Genomic DNA, 16377 nt, shown 5'->3' with positions numbered 1-16377 from the left:
CCCACTTCGCTCCCAGTATCGCTCACAGTGGTGTATGCATGTGAATGAATGTTTGGTGGTGTTCCGACGGGTCGTTGACGCAAATTGGCAGCCACGCTTCTGTCAGTCTACCCCTTCTGTGTGGCTACAAATGTAGTTTACCACCATCAGTGTGTCAATATGGAGTGAATGAATGATGGCTTCTCACTGGAGCGCTTTGAGTGTCGAGTAGTGTAGTCCCGATACCAATATTTTGGTACTGGTACTAAAATGTATTTCGATACTTTTTGGTACTTTGATACTTTTCTAAATAAAGGGTACCACAAAAAATTGCATTATTGGCTTTATTTTAACAAAAATCTTACGGTACATTAAACATGTTTCTTATTGCAAGTTTGTCCTTAAATAAAATAGTGAACATACAAGAAAACTTTTCTTTTAGTAGTAAGCAAGCAAACAAAGGCTCCTAATTTAGCTGCTGACATATGCAGTAACATATTGTGTCATTTATCATTCTATTATTTTGTCAACATTATTAAGGACAAGTGGTAGAAAATGAATTATTAATCTACTTGTTCATTTACTGTTAATATCTGCTTACCTTCTCTTTTAACATGTTCTATCTACACTTCTGTTCAAATGTAATAATCCCTTACTCTTCTGTGGTTTGGATGCTTTACATTAGCTTTGGATGATACCACAAATTTGGGTATCAATCCGATACCAAGTCGTTACAGGATCATACATTGGTCATAATTTAAGTCCTCATGTGTCCAGGGACACATTTCCTGAGTTTATAAACATAATATACATTTAAAAAAAACGAAAGAAGATGTTGTGATACCAAAAAATATCGACGTAATCATAGTAGTATCGACTAGATACGCTCCTCTACTTGGTATAATTACAGTGGATGTTAGGTGTAGATCCACCCATGGCGTTTGTTTACATTGTGACGCCGGTGAGCTACGGTGTGTAGTGAAGCATGTTTAGCTATTCCTCGTCCTGCAGGGATGATACTTGTAAGAAACGTACTTTATTTGTCGCCATGGAGACAAGGATTAGTGATTTAGAAGTAGCTACAACATTGCAGACTGCGGATGGACTTTAGCCGCTAGCTAGCTAACCAATTCTTAAAGCACCTCTTCCTGAAGGTGCTATAAGGTGCTGTAACTTCCCCTTTATCGTTAGTTTTTAAGCCAAAGTGCGTCCGTTCTCCCTTTTCTGTCTACACACTGTGTCTGCTTGTAAGTACTCTGTGATTGTGCCCTGCCGAACATGCTCCTCTGCTCGTAAAACCAGCAATGTCACGACGTGACGACGAGGGGGGCACAGGGGCGTGGGGGACCGGTACTGTTTAGAGGCGGTATAGTACCGAACACGACTCATTAGTATTGCGGTACTATACTAATACCGTTATACCGTACAGCCCTAGTGTCGAGAAAAGCGCTATATAAATCTAATTCAATTTTATTAGTATTATATTTCAGTCTCTCATTACAGCATGTCCGAAAAGGAGTAGAAAGAAGCAGATCTTATCTAATCCCACCCTTTTTCATATCATAGAATTTTGTAACCCATGTGTGTTTGTACTCAATATGTAAAACAACAGTGAAACATTTGATTAGATACATTTGTAAGCAAATGAATATTGAATACATAAATAAACAATGATTAAAGTTCTCAAATATGTTTTGATTCACATAATGAGATGAACAAGATTATCTTTTTTTTTTAAATTCAGGTTCAAGTTGTTTATCAGGATTCTTCTTCCTTGTACTTTGGAGAAATATAATCTTAGAGGAATCTTAGAGGAAAATGTAATTTAAAACATTTGTATGCACGTACAACACTTAAAGGCCTACTGAAATTAAATGTTCTTATTTAAACGGGGATAGCAGATCCATTCTATGTGTCATACTTGATCATTTTGCGATATTGCCATATTTTTGCAGAAAGGATTTAGTAGAGAACATCGACGATAAAGTTCGCAACTTTTGGTTGCTGATAAAAAAAAAGCCTTGCCTGTACCGGAAGTAGCGTGACGTCAAAGGTTGAAGAGCTCCTCACATTTCCCCATTGTTTACACCAGCAGTGAGAGCGATTCGGACCGAGAAAGCGACGATTACCCCATTAATTTGAGCGAGGATGAAAGATTCGTGGATGAGGAACGTGAGAGTGAAGGACTAGAGTGCAGTGCAGGACGTATCTTTTTTCGCTCTGACCGTAACTTAGGTACAAGGGCTCATTGGATTCCACACTTTCTCCTTTTTCTATCGTGGAAGGATAGACAGAAGATCAACAATACTACTATCAGGAGACACCAGAACCAAACACTGGACCTGTAACTACACGGTTAATGCTGTGCCGCCTGTCGAAGCCTAGCAATGCTGTTGCTAACGACGCCATTGAAGCTAACTTAGCTACGGGACCTCGACAGAGCTATGCTAAAAACATTAGCGCTCCACCTGCGCCAGCTCTCATCTGCTCATCAACACCCATGCTCACCTGCGTTCCAGCGATCGACGGCGCGACGAAGGACTTCACCCGATCATTGATGCGGTCGGCGGGCTAGCGTCTGATAGCGCGGTCTGCTATCCAACTCAAAGTCCTCCTGGTTGTGTTGCTGCAGCCAGCCGCTAATACACCGATCCCACCTACAGCTTTCTTCTTTGCAGTCTCCATTGTTAATTGAACAAATTGCAAAAGATTCACCAACACAGATGTCCAGAATACTGTGGAATTTTGCGATGAAAACAGAGCTGTTTGTATTGGGATACAATGGTGTACCAATACTTCCGCTTCAACCATTGACGTCACGCGCATACGTCATCATACATAGACGTTTTCAGCCGGAAGTTTCCCGGGAAATTTAAAATGTCACTTTATAAGTTAACCCGGCCGTATTGGCATGTGTTGCAATGTTAAGATTTCATCATTGATATATAAACTATCAGACTGCGTGGTCGGTAGTAGTGGCTTTCAGTAGGCCTTTAAATCCTTTGGCATATCAATATGTGGAATTAAATTATGGAATGGATTTAACCAAATAAATCAAACAAAGCACCAATATGATTTAGTTTAAGAGACTGTTCAAACCGCAAGTGTTCACAAATTATGATTAACATCTTGAACCCGTTTAAAAAAAAAAGTTTTATTGAGACAAAGATTATTTATGTATTTAGTATTTGTTTACTTACTACGGTATATTATTTATTTATTATTTGTTCACTGTTATGTTACAGAGAACAAGGAGATAGGATATAATTGCTATGGTATGAAAAGGGGTGGATTAAATAAATTTAGCTTCTTCCTACTCCTTTTCGGACATGCTGTAATGAAACAACTGGAAATAAGTGATCACAAGTGATATGTGATGAATTACATTGTATTGTATGCATGTTCCAAATAAACCTGAAACTAAACGGAAACTGAAATAAACATTGAGTTGAACAGTTTCTTAAACTAGATCGTATTAGTACATTGTTTAACTTCCTTGCTAAATCTATTCCATCATTTAATTCCACATACTGATATACTAAAGGTCTTAAGTGTTGTACGTGCATACCAGTGGCGTGCGGTGAGGTTAATGTCTGGTGAGGCACTGCATCATCACAGTCAGATTTACAAACATATGAACCCTAAATAGTATCTTATTCACCATGTGATTGGCAGCAGTTAACGGGTTATGTTTAAAAGCTCATAACAGCATTCTTTACACATACAAACTGGCACAAAAAAGCACACATATAATAAAAAAAAAACATTATTATGGTCTTACCTTTCTTGCTGGACATCCAGCCTTTGCGTGTGTACCACGCCGTTTGAAAAGAACGAGTCTTCTGTCCCGAAGTCAAAAGCAAACCTTTTAGCTCCGGCGTTGGTCTACCTCTAATTATTACCTCCTGCTTCGACTGAAAGTCCAGTTTAGAAAACTGTTTTATTTTACATATGTAATGCTCCATGTTGTTAATAAAAGTTCAGGCGAGAGGAAATAAAAAAACGCTGCACTTATTATTGCTAACTTTTTTTTCTTCTTCTTCTGCGGCAAGGAATGATCTCTGGGATCACTACCCCGCCCTCTACCACCAGGAGGCCGGATTACTGCGAGCCTCAGACAGTCTTTGGCAGCAGTTTTATGAATGCTCAGCTGAAGAAATACGTTACACACATACAGTTGTTGACAAAATACACTGTACATTATATACCTCAGCTAACTAAACTATGGTTTAGTTAGCTGATATAGTTCATATAGCAATACAGCCCTCACTGCACAGCAGCTCAGCAGTTAGCCGAGTCATTGTGCACATTCCATGTTGAGGCACAAATCAGTGACGTGCCTCAACTGGCTGCTGATCACCGCACCGTCTCTTCACAGTATTTGAATGTGAAAATAAAAATAAAAAATAATCTAAAACTGGTGAAGTTAAATGGAAAATAACTTTAGTATAATCACTGGATACATTATAACAATTTAATTATTTTTTTTTTTCTTTTTACATTTTTTTTCTTTCCATGATGGCAGGTGAGGCCCCGCCTCCCCTGCCTCTAGTGACTGCACGCCACTGGTGCATACACATTTTTTAACTTACATTTTCCTCTAAGGTTATATTTCTCCTCTTTTGTTGAGAAGAATTGTTGTACATTCTTGGGTAGCAGGTTATAGTTTGCTTTGTGTATCATTTTAGCTGTTTGCAATGCACCAAATCATTGAATTTCAATATTTGTGATTCAATAAATAAAGTTTGAAAATATGTTTTTGATAGGCAACGTTATGTATTATTCTAACTGACGTCTCTTGTTACACCGTTAGTGAATAAAGTGTACTTTTGTAGTTTCTACATTTCCCCATATTTCTACACCATAACCCAGATATAGTAACACTAGCAAGCAGTAGAGAATATGGAGTGATTTTTGTTCCAAAAACGTATTTGCTTCTGTGCGTTCTCTCCTGAACAAGTCGTGTCGTCTGCAAATAGTACTAGCTTTAAGTCTAGCTTTGTAACAAAAAAAATGTTGTTTATATCGAGTTTCAACAATTTTGGTCCCAGTATTGATCCCTGGGGTACGCCACAGGATGTATTTCGCGTTGTAGACGTTTGTTCTCCTAGCATCACGTATTGTTCCCTGTTGGTTAAATTGCTTCTTAAAGACGCAAGATAAATCTGGCTCGGCTCACATAAAACATGTTAAATCTTTCCTGTGACTGCCTGAGGTAAAGACTAAACTTCACACCGTAATTTCCTCAGCTTTATATTTGCTCTTAGCGTGTTTATTGGGGGTAGCTGGAATTTGTACTGTAACTGAGCAAGCGCAATTCCCATCGTTATGAATGGTCAAGTGGACACACGTGACAAATTCAACACTGCCAAGGTCAGACTAAATGAGATCAAGCCTGGAGTAAAGAAACACCACATGCTGAGTGTGTGACACTTGATCGGGAAGTCGGAGCTGGTGTCACAATTATGGTCTATGTGCACTTAAAGGCCTACTGAAACCCACTACTACCCGACCACGCAGTCTGATAGTTTTATATATCAATGATGAAATCTTAACATTGCAAACACATGCCAATACGGCCGGGTTAACTTATAAAGTGCAATTTTAAATTTCGCGAAACTTCCGGTTGAAAATGTCTATGTATGATGACGTATGCGCGTTACGTCAATGGTTGAAGCGGAAGTATTCGGACACATTGTATCTCAATACAAACAGCTCTGTTTTCATCGCAAAATTCCACACTATTCTGGACATCTGTGTTGGTGAATCTTTTGCAATTTGTTTAATGAACAATGGAGACTGCAAAGAAGAAAGCTGTAGGTGGGATCGGTGTATTAGCGGCTGCTGCAGCAACACAACCAGGAGGACTTTGAGTTGGATAGCAGACGCGCTATCCGACGCTAAGCCGCCGACCGCATCGATGATCGGGTGAAGTCCTTCGTCGCACTGTTGATCGCTGAAACGCAGGTGAGCACGGGTGTTGATGAGCAGATGAGGGCTGGCGTAGATGTAGCGCTAATGTTTTATCATAGCTCTGACGAGGGTCCCGTAGCTAAGTTAGCTTCAATGGCGTCGTTAGCAACAGCATTGCTAGGCTTTGACAGGTGGCACAGCATTAACCGGTGTGGTTACAGGTCCAGGGTTTGGTTCGGTGTCTCCTGATAGTAGTATTGTTGATCTTCTGTCTATCCTTCCAGTCAGGGGCTTATTTCTTTTGTTTCTATCTGCATTTAAGCACGATGCTATCACGTTAGCTCCGTAGCTAAAGTGTAAGGCTGCAGCTAACGATTATTTTTCTATCGATTAATCTATAGATAATTTTTTTCGATTAATCGGTTAATCTATAGATTATTTTTTTCCGATTAATCTATAGATTATTTTTCCTTTCACCGATTATTTTTTTATTCAAAATGAAGATGAAAAAATAAATGTAGGCCAGTTTTTTCAAAAGCATGGCTTTTATTTACAAAAAACAAGAAGTATGGCCACTCAGTCAACATTGACAACAACATGACTAAATATTCTGTAACAATGTAAACATTTAAAACTTTTAACATTTAACAAAATTAAAAGTAGCTTATTTGCTTTTTAATGTGCAAATATAAAAGTCAACATCCAGTGCAAAATCTTAATATTCTGCAATAGTATACAGCATTTCAAAAGTAAAAGTATTGCTTATTTTGCTTTAAAATGTGCAAAAATAAAGATAAACATCCAATACAAAAAAGTGCAAAACGAAATATTCTGTAACAACAGTGTAAACATTTCAACAAAAGTGAAAGTATTGCTTATTTGCTAAAATGTGCAAAAATAAAGATAAACATCTAATACAAAAAAGTGCCAATCTAAATATTCTGGAGCACTGTAAACATTAAGTATTGCTTTTAAAATGTGCAAAATAAACACCCAGTCCAACACAGTACACAATAACCAATTCTACTCATTCCAGTGAGTGACTAACAGTTGTAATGAAGAAAGGTTAGCATGTCTACATGCTCTGGTTCTTTTCAAGTTTACAATATTCCCAGCAACTGAAAATAGGCACTCAGAAGGGGTCGATGTGGCTGGAACTGAGAGGTAATTAGCCTTCACCTCAAGCCAGGACTGCGAGTGAGCTGAGCTGCAGTTGAAGTTTCTAGAAGGTCAACGGGCTCATAGTGATGTTACTAGTAGTTGACTGGGAGGTGTTTATTATCATTTGGGGAGAGTCCGCTGCCTGATGCTCACCTGCTAAACACCGATCTGCTCGACGCTGAAGCGCTGACTACATGCGCTATGAATACGCACTGCTGATTGGCCGGTAACGCTCTGAATACGCACTGCTGATTGGCTGATAATGCTTTGTGTGTACCAATCAGATGGTTGTGTGGGTGGGACAATGCTGCGTGCTGAGACAGAGGCAGAAGGAGCAAAGCAGCTTGTTAACACTTTAGCTTAGAAACTCGTTCGGTACACCCCCGTACCGAACCGAAAGCCCCGTACCGAAACGGTTCAATACAAAACACGTACCGTTACACCCCTAGCAGATACATATGACACATTCATGTTTTTGTGTAATGATGACAACGTATGCTCACGCGGATGATTGACTAGTTGATGGTTGATGGTTTTCTTTTCAAATGTTCGTTCATAGTCGTTGTGCTGCTATGATAGGCCATTTCCGCTCGACACAGTGTGCATACAACAACATTATTAGGCCGTTTATTGAAATACTCCCACACTTTTGACGACTTTTGGCGTGCTTTTTCCCCCTCGCTCGCATCGTCTGCTTTGATCGTCTGCTTTGCGCTTCGCCATGACGGTAGTGTGACGTAAATATGCGACGCGTCGACGCACAAAAACGGCGTCGACGTATTTACGTAACTGATGACGTCGACTACGTCGACGCGTCGTTTCAGCCTTACTAAAGTGCTTCACCGATGTATTGTTGTGGAGATAAAAGTCACTGTGAATGTCCATTTCGCGTTCTCGACTCTCATTTTCAAGAGGATATAGTATCCGAGGTGGTTTAAAATACAAATCCGTGATCCACAATAGAAAAAGGAGAAAGTGTGGAATCCAATGAGCCCTTTTACCTAAGTTACGGTCAGAGCGAAAAAAGATACGTCCTGCACTGCACTCTAGTCCTTCACTCTCACGTACCTCATCCACAAATCTTTCATTCTCGCTCAAATTAATGGGGTAATCTTTGCTTTCTCGGTCCGAATCGCTCTCGCTGCTGGTGTAAACAATTGGGAAATGTGAGGAGCCTTTCAACCTGCGACGTCACGCTACTTCCGGTACAGGCAAGGCTTTTTTTATCAGCGACCAAAAGTTGCAAACTTTATCGTCGATGTTCTCTACTAAATCTTTTCAGCAAAAATATGGCAATATCGCAAAATTATCAAGTATGACACATAGAATGGATCTGCTATCCCCGTTTAAATAAAAAAAAATCATTTCAGTAGGCCTTTAAAAATAAAATACTGTACTACATGAATGTGCAGGTTAAAAGCTTTTTGTTTCAAAAACACATGATTCGACTTTTTAAGGATATACCCTCAATTTACTATGGAAGCAAACAGCGTACAACATACACAAGTCATCTGGAGAATATGTGAATATATGGATAATATACAGTGCATCTTGAAAGTATTCACAATGCTTCACTTTTCCCCCCATTTTGTTCTGTTACAGCCTGATTCCAAAATGGAATAAATTCATTATTGACGTCAATATTCTACAGACAATATTGATTGATTGATTGATTGAGAAGTTTATTGACATCTTAAAGAATTGAATCCATGTAAAGCTTTAAAAAGGCAAATGGATGGCACAAAAAGCCAAAAGGCTAGTTTCCATTGTGGTCCATTAAATATTAATCACATTTGATACATTCAATAATAAAAGATATATAAACTGTAACATGTATACAAAAAAATTACGTTAAATTTTGTTATAAATTATGTACATATACACAGTATACATGTCAGGTGATTTGAAAAACAATATATACAAAAAATGGGGAAGGGGGGGAGTATATACACTATGTACAGGACCCATAACAACAATGTGAAAAGTTGTTTTTTTAAATAAACATTTAATACATTTGCAAATCAATCAATCAATCAATCAATCAATGTTTATTTATGTAGCCCTAAATCACAAGTGTCTCAAAGGGCTGCACAAGCCACAACGACATCCTCGGTTCAAATGTATTAAAACAAAATCATATGTACCTAAGTATTCGCAGCCTTTGCTCAATATTTGGTTTGGCAGAAATTACAGCCTCAAGTCTTTTTGAATACTATACCACAAGCTTGGCACACCTATCTTTGGGCAGTTTGGCCCAGTCCTCTTTGCAGCACCTCTCAAGCTCCATCAGGTTGGATAAGACGAGTAGGTTTTCATCCAGGATGTCTCTGTATATTGCTGCATTCATCTTTACCTCTATCCTGACTCGTCTCCCAGTTTCTGCTGCTATAAACCAACCCCACAGCATGATGCTACCACCACCATGCTTTACTGTAGGGACGAGCTGTGCCTGGTTTCCTCCAAACATGATGCTTGGCATTCACGCCAAAGAGTTCAAGCTTTGTCTCATCAGACCAGAGAATTTAGTTTTTTCATGGTCTGAGGGTCTTTCAGGTGCATGTTGGTAAACTTTTTTAACTAAGAAATGGCTTTCGTCTGGCAACTATACCATACAGGTCTGATTGGTGGATTGCTGCAGAGATGGTTGTCCTTCTGGAAGGTTCTCCTCTCTCCACAGAGGAATGCTGTAGCTCTGACAGAGCGACCATCGGGTTCTTGGTCACCTCCCTGACTAGACTAAGATGAATGCAGCAATGTACAGAGACATCCTGGATGAAAACCAACGCTGCCCATCCAACCTGATGGAGCTTGAGAGGGCCAAACTGCCCAAATATAGGTGTGCCAAGTTTGTGACATCGTATTCGAAAATACTTGACTGTAATTGCTGCCAAAGGTGCATCAACAAAGTATTGATGCACCTTACATGTTATACATTTGCAAAATGTTTAAAAAAAAACCCTTTATACATTGTCATTATCGGGTATTGTCTAGAATTGTAGAATTTTGAGGAAGAAAGTGAATTTATTCCATTTTGTAATATGGCTGTATTATAACAAAATGTGTAAAAAGTAAAGCGTTGTGAATACTTTACGGATGCACTGTATGTAAAATGATGCCCAAGACGAATTGTCTTAATGGGACAATAAAGTTTACCCTGACCGTGACCTGAGAACATTACATTCAGAGACGAAGAGAAGTCGGTGAATGGGTGACTGTTTATACCAAAATGAAGACGAATTAAAAATACGGAAGCTGGAATAAGTCTATTTTTTTTTAAAGGGGACCAAAGGGCCTGGTCAAAAGCATTTACATGGGTATGCCCATATAAGTAAGTCTGGCAGGAATAAATGTCAATGCAATCCCACTTTGAAAAAAAAACAAAACTGTAAAAGACTTAGACTTAGACAAACTTTATTGATCCACAAGGGAAATTGTTCCACACAGTAGCTCAGTTACAAAGGATGGAGAGGGTAAGGATGGAAAGGATAATGCATGTATAAAGTAGACTAAAAAGGTACCATAGTAGCAATATAAAATAATAAAATATAACATATATGTAATATTTACATATTATATAGAGATAATGGCTTTTTTGCCGAATTTCCGATATTGTCCAACTCTTAATTACCGATTCCGATATCAAGCGATACCGATATATACAGTCGTGGAAGTAACACATTATTATGCCTAATTTTGTTGTGATGCCCCGCTGGATGCATTAAACAATGTAACAAGGTTTTCCAAAATAAATCAACTCAAGTTATGGAAAAAAATGCCAACATGGCACTGCCATATTTATTGTTGAAGTCACAAAGTGCATTATTTGGGACATGAGGAGGTTGAGGTGGGCGGGTTTGGGGGCGGGGGGGGGGGGGGCGTTGACAAATCCTCGCACAGTGACTCGCCATTCACAAAGCTTCCGCTTAGCCCCGCCCCCATTAGTTACTGTTGCTATGTCTGTCAAACTTTCGCTCCTACCTAGAAATTTAAAGCCTACAGGAAAAATAAGTAATTTACATTTATTTATATAGCAGATTTCACAGACAGAATCACAAAGTGATTTACAGTGTGTATAGAAAATGAAAGCATAGTAAAAAAAAAAAATCTAAGAATATAATTTAAAAAAAAAATAAATGTAAAGTGAAATTTCCTCCCGTTCCTCGCGCCCCACCTGTCATGTCTATTCCCCACCAGTGGGGCGCGCCCCACACTTTGAGAAACGCTGACTTAACGGGTTACAGATCCTTCTGAGGAACCATTACTATAAATAGCAATAGTTCCTTAAAAAGATCTGTTCATCCTAATTGCACAATTAAACTAGAACAATGGACAAAAACCTAGCACTCACGCTAACTTTTCAGTTTGAGTTAGTCTCAAAACTGAGAGGAAAGCTTCTCTTACAATGCTTAAGTGTGGCCTACAAAATGCTATCAAAATGTTATTTAAAACATAGCTGGAAAATCCTGACTGGGCCCAACGGGAATGTGATTCACAACTAATGAAGCCCGGGAGACCGGCAGCCGACTTCTGACGGAGGTTTCCTAGCTACAATACACGCCGCGTGACTTGAGATGAGGGACTACAGTATCTCTAATTACATCCATCTAGAAAAAGGCCCAGAAGGAAACATGAGACGGGAAAGGACCAAAAACTATCGTACACATTTAAAAATAGACGAACCACAGTTCAAAAATACCTTGACTTTGATAACAAGTCCTACTGCTTTTACTTCATGTAACTTCCTATAAACAGCAGTACCTCAGTTTTCATTGGTAATCCATTTCAAAATGTCTGCTCAAGTCATACGTGAAACAAACCATGAGAAATAATGTAAATGCAATTAGTTTGTTGCAGACAGTAGGGGTGCAACGATTATTACATTTTGGCGACAAATTAAATTAAAAACATTTTGTCATAACAACATTACAGTATTGCTCCTGTTTTCTCAACATGTCACCGACAGGTAAACAGGAAGAGAAAAACGGCTGCGGCTGTGAGTGAAAACATTAAAAGTATGGTGAAAAATGTCACCCTAAAACAAATCAAAAACATGAATAACTAACTCAATTTGCAAAGCGGACCTTACTTTTCATCTGTGACGTGGAAAGGTTTAAAGCAGCGGCATTGGACATCAATAGCATTGTCAAACTCAAGGCCCTGGGACCACATCTGGCCCGCCACATCATTTTATGGATGAAAGTAAAAAGTATGCTTCAATGAAGTACTTTACCTTTTCTTACTAAATATATTTGTTCTTTCCATTTTTTTAAATAAAGAAAATACATGTACTGAATGTAATTGCATGTCTGTTAAACTTCAATCTTATCTAATAATGCAACAAAATATTATATTATCATACTAGATCTGACCAAACTGAGTCTAAGACTAGATCTGACCTATCTAAGTCTATGACCATGACCTTGGATGAGAGGCGAAACGTCTTCTGAGACAAACCAGTTGCGATCAATTAAATGCCCAGAGAATATAATGACTTGGATAATGATTACATCTTTTATTTTTTTACTGTCACAAAATCTTTTTCCCTTTTTTGAAATGTATTTTATGTTTATAAACTCATATGTACCAGGACACATGAGGTCTTTGATTATGACCAATGTATGATCCTGTAACTACTTGGTATTGGATCGATTCCCAAATTTTTGGTATCATCCAAAACTAATGTAAAGTATCAAACAACAGAAGAATAAGTGATTATTACATTTTAACAGAAGTGTAGATAGAACATGTTAACATAGAAAGTAAGCAGATATTAACAGTAAATGAACAAGTGGATTAATAATCAATTTTCTATTGCTTGTCCTTCATAATTTTGACAACATAATAAAACGGTAAATGACACAATATGTTACTGCATACGTCAGCAGACTAATTGGAGCATTTGTTTGCTTACTTAAAACTAAAAGACAAGTTTTCTAGTATGTTCACAATTTTATTTAAGGCCAAAATTGTTCTTCAATTGAAATAAGAAACATACGTTTAATAGACTGCAAGATTTTGTGTTAAAATAAAGCCAATAATGCCATTTTGTATTGGTCCCTTTTATTTAGAAAAGTATCGGAATACATTTTGGTAGCGGTACGAACCTATTGGTATATATATATATATATATATATATATATATATATATATATATATATATATATATATATATATATATATATATATATATATATATATATATATATATATATATATATATATATATATATATATATAAAGATATAGATATAATGCACCCAAACCCTCCACGTGCAAGAGCGAATCCACCCAAAAAAAGTCACTTAACAAGAAGCCAAAAAGTGCAAAAACAACAATGCTCGCGCTGCAGGAGCCGCGAACGACCGCAGGGACACAACATTAGGTACACCTGCACTGCAGGTTCATATGTTTTTAAATTTGACTGTGATGATGCAGTCGTGCCTCACCAGACATTAACCTCACCGCACGCCACTGATATATACATATGTACACATACATACATATATATACATATATACATACACTACCGTTCAAAAGTTTGGGGTCACCCAAACAATTTTGTGGAATAGCCTTCATTTCTAAGAACAAGAATAGACTGTCGAGTTTCAAATGAAAGTTCTCTTTTTCTGGCCATTTTGAGCGTTGAATTGACCCCACAAATGTGATGCTCCAGAAACCCAATCTGCTCAAAGGAAGGTCAGTTTTGTAGCTTCCGTAACGAGCTAAACTGTTTTCAGATGTGTGAACAAGATTGCACAAGGGTTTTCTAATCATCAATTAGCCTTCTGAGCCAATGAGCAAACACATTGTACCATTAGAACACTGGAGGGATAGTTGCTGGAAATGGGCCTCTATACACCTATGTAGATATTGCACCAAAAACTAGACATTTGCAGCTAGAATAGTCATTTACCACATTAGCAATGTATAGAGTGTATTTCTTTAAAGTTAAGACTAGTTTAAAGTTATCTTCATTGAAAAGTACAGTGCTTTTCCTTCAAAAATAAGGACATTTCAATGTGACCCCAAACTTTTGAACGGTAGTGTATACACGCATAAATACACATATACACATATATATTCATATATATACACATATTCTTGTACTTATACATATATACATACATACATACATACATACATACATACATACATACATACATACATACATACATGTACAAACATACATACAGATATACATATACATACATACATACATATATATATATATATATATATATATATACACACACACATACATACATACATAGACATACACATATATATACATACTTGTATATACATATACACACATATACATACGCATATACATATACATACACATGCATAAACATATATATATATATATATATATATATACATACGCATATACATACACATACATACATACATATATATATATATATATATATACATATATATATATATATATATATATATATATATATATATATATATATATATATATATATATATATATATATATATATATATATATATATATATATATATATATATATATATACATACATATATACACATACACATAAAGGGTTCGAATTCAATCAATCACGGCAACCGCAACCCGTAAGAACATGCCGTGACCGCCCTTGACTTTTCACTTGTTAATGGACTAGGGATGTAACAATAAACGGTTTAATGCTAAACCGCGGTAAAATTCCAGACGGTTAGTAATGCAGTTTAAAATTTTAATTACCAAAAAAACTGTAAATCTGTGATGGTATGGGGGCGTATTAGTGCCAAAGGCATGGGTAACTTACACATCTGTGAAGGCGCCATTAATGCTGAAAGGTACATACAGGTTTTGGAGCAACATAAACCTAAAACATGATCTGATCATAATTGAATCAATATGGAAGCGTTAAGAAATTGTAATAGAGAACCCTCAGCATCAGTAATTCATTATTGCAATCAGGTAAACTTGTTTCTGGAGTAGTAAAAACTCTGACAATCAGATGTCGGTCCAATATCTGCTAAAAAAAAACTATTATATATTGTATGGCTAGTATCTTGCAGCGCATTTACTTGTGCAAAGCTGGATCGCCAGTTAACATCTACTGTATATGTCCTCCAGTAGGCACACAAGGTTGGTCTATTTTGCTTGGTATTTTAGTCAAGTCAGTTACAAAAAGTAAATATGGTAGGCTATAGGCTACTAGGAGCTAGCAGCTACAAAACAGCTATGCACACAATAGCACACAAGCTAGAAATATGTAGTAAGTGTCCTTAATTGAACAATAGTGCAGTCTAAAACAAAAAGTATAGAAGCATATTACTTGCACATACGTCGCTAAATTAAGAGGAAGACAACTATAATTTACGGTCGATATTGATTTTTGAAATAGGTAAAGTAAGAACGAATATAAAATACAAATATATTTCAGTTTTAGGAGTTAAATGGTGGAACAAGCTCAGTGATGAGCTGAAGACATGTAGTTCTTTGTTAAGGTTTAAGAAAACCTTGAAAGGTGAAATATCTGAAAATTATAAAATATAGTAACAATTACTTACATCCTATTGATTTTTTTGAACGTTGATGTTCCAGGCAATCTAATTTTCAGTGAAGGTACAGGATAGGCAAATATAAGCTTCGACTTCAGCCTATTCCTTTTTCAGTCATTCTTTTTCTTTTCTTTTTGTGTGTGTATGTGTACGATTGTTAAATATGTATAATATGTACTGTTAAACTGATCACACAAAATGGTTGATGGTTGATTATATGACCGAAATAAACTTATTTCATTCATTCAAGGCAGAAGCACATTAGAAATTATCCAGTATCAAACGTGTCCGCATCATTCAACTTACTGCATTGTGAGCTTAACTTAATGAATTACTGTGGCCATAGGTGCCGCAAAAAACTATTACCAGTCCACTCCAATGTTGTTGTTTTTTTGCAAGTATTTACATACTGTTAAGGTAATCACAATGTCTATTGCAACAAATGCTCTATCATTTTCTACTCCTGATCAGATGTGTAGAATTGTGCAAGTGTAGCCACATAATGTTTAACGTAAAATGTTAAAAATAAATAAACTGAGACCAATATATACACAATAAACTATATTATTTCAAGATGCATTGACTGCATACTGCATATTTGTACAGGAAGTCAATAATGCATTGAAGCACACAATACCCTCATGGGGACGATGGCTCGTGTTCACTTGATCCCCTGACTCACTTTGAAATGATTGCTTCTCTCAGTAAGGAGATTTATCTTAGCCTTTCAACCAGTCAGGGATGTCAGAATAAACCAAAAGCTAACAAAGATGTACGAGT

General features: G+C 37.0%; 1 protein-coding gene across 4 annotated transcripts in view; it reads right to left on the bottom strand.

The window, feature by feature from the left end:
* The window catches only part of cacnb2a (calcium channel, voltage-dependent, beta 2a), a 190779-nt gene that overhangs the window by 111663 nt on the left and 62739 nt on the right, over positions 1–16377 (bottom strand). Inside the window, exon 1 of one of the 4 annotated variants that reach the window (XM_062021599.1) lies at positions 3761–3883. The exons of the other annotated variants lie outside the window; for them this stretch is intronic. The gene's annotated coding sequence lies outside the window, so the exon portion shown is untranslated. Of the gene's footprint in view, positions 1–3760; positions 3884–16377 lie in introns of those variants that run through there. 4 annotated transcript variants of the gene reach the window in all.

The sequence above is a fragment of the Entelurus aequoreus genome, linkage group LG15 (assembly GCF_033978785.1).
Source record: "Entelurus aequoreus isolate RoL-2023_Sb linkage group LG15, RoL_Eaeq_v1.1, whole genome shotgun sequence".
Taxonomy (NCBI): Eukaryota; Metazoa; Chordata; class Actinopteri; order Syngnathiformes; family Syngnathidae; genus Entelurus; species Entelurus aequoreus.
The sequence above is the reverse complement of the archived record's forward strand: the minus strand, read 5'-3'. Positions and strand labels throughout refer to the sequence as shown.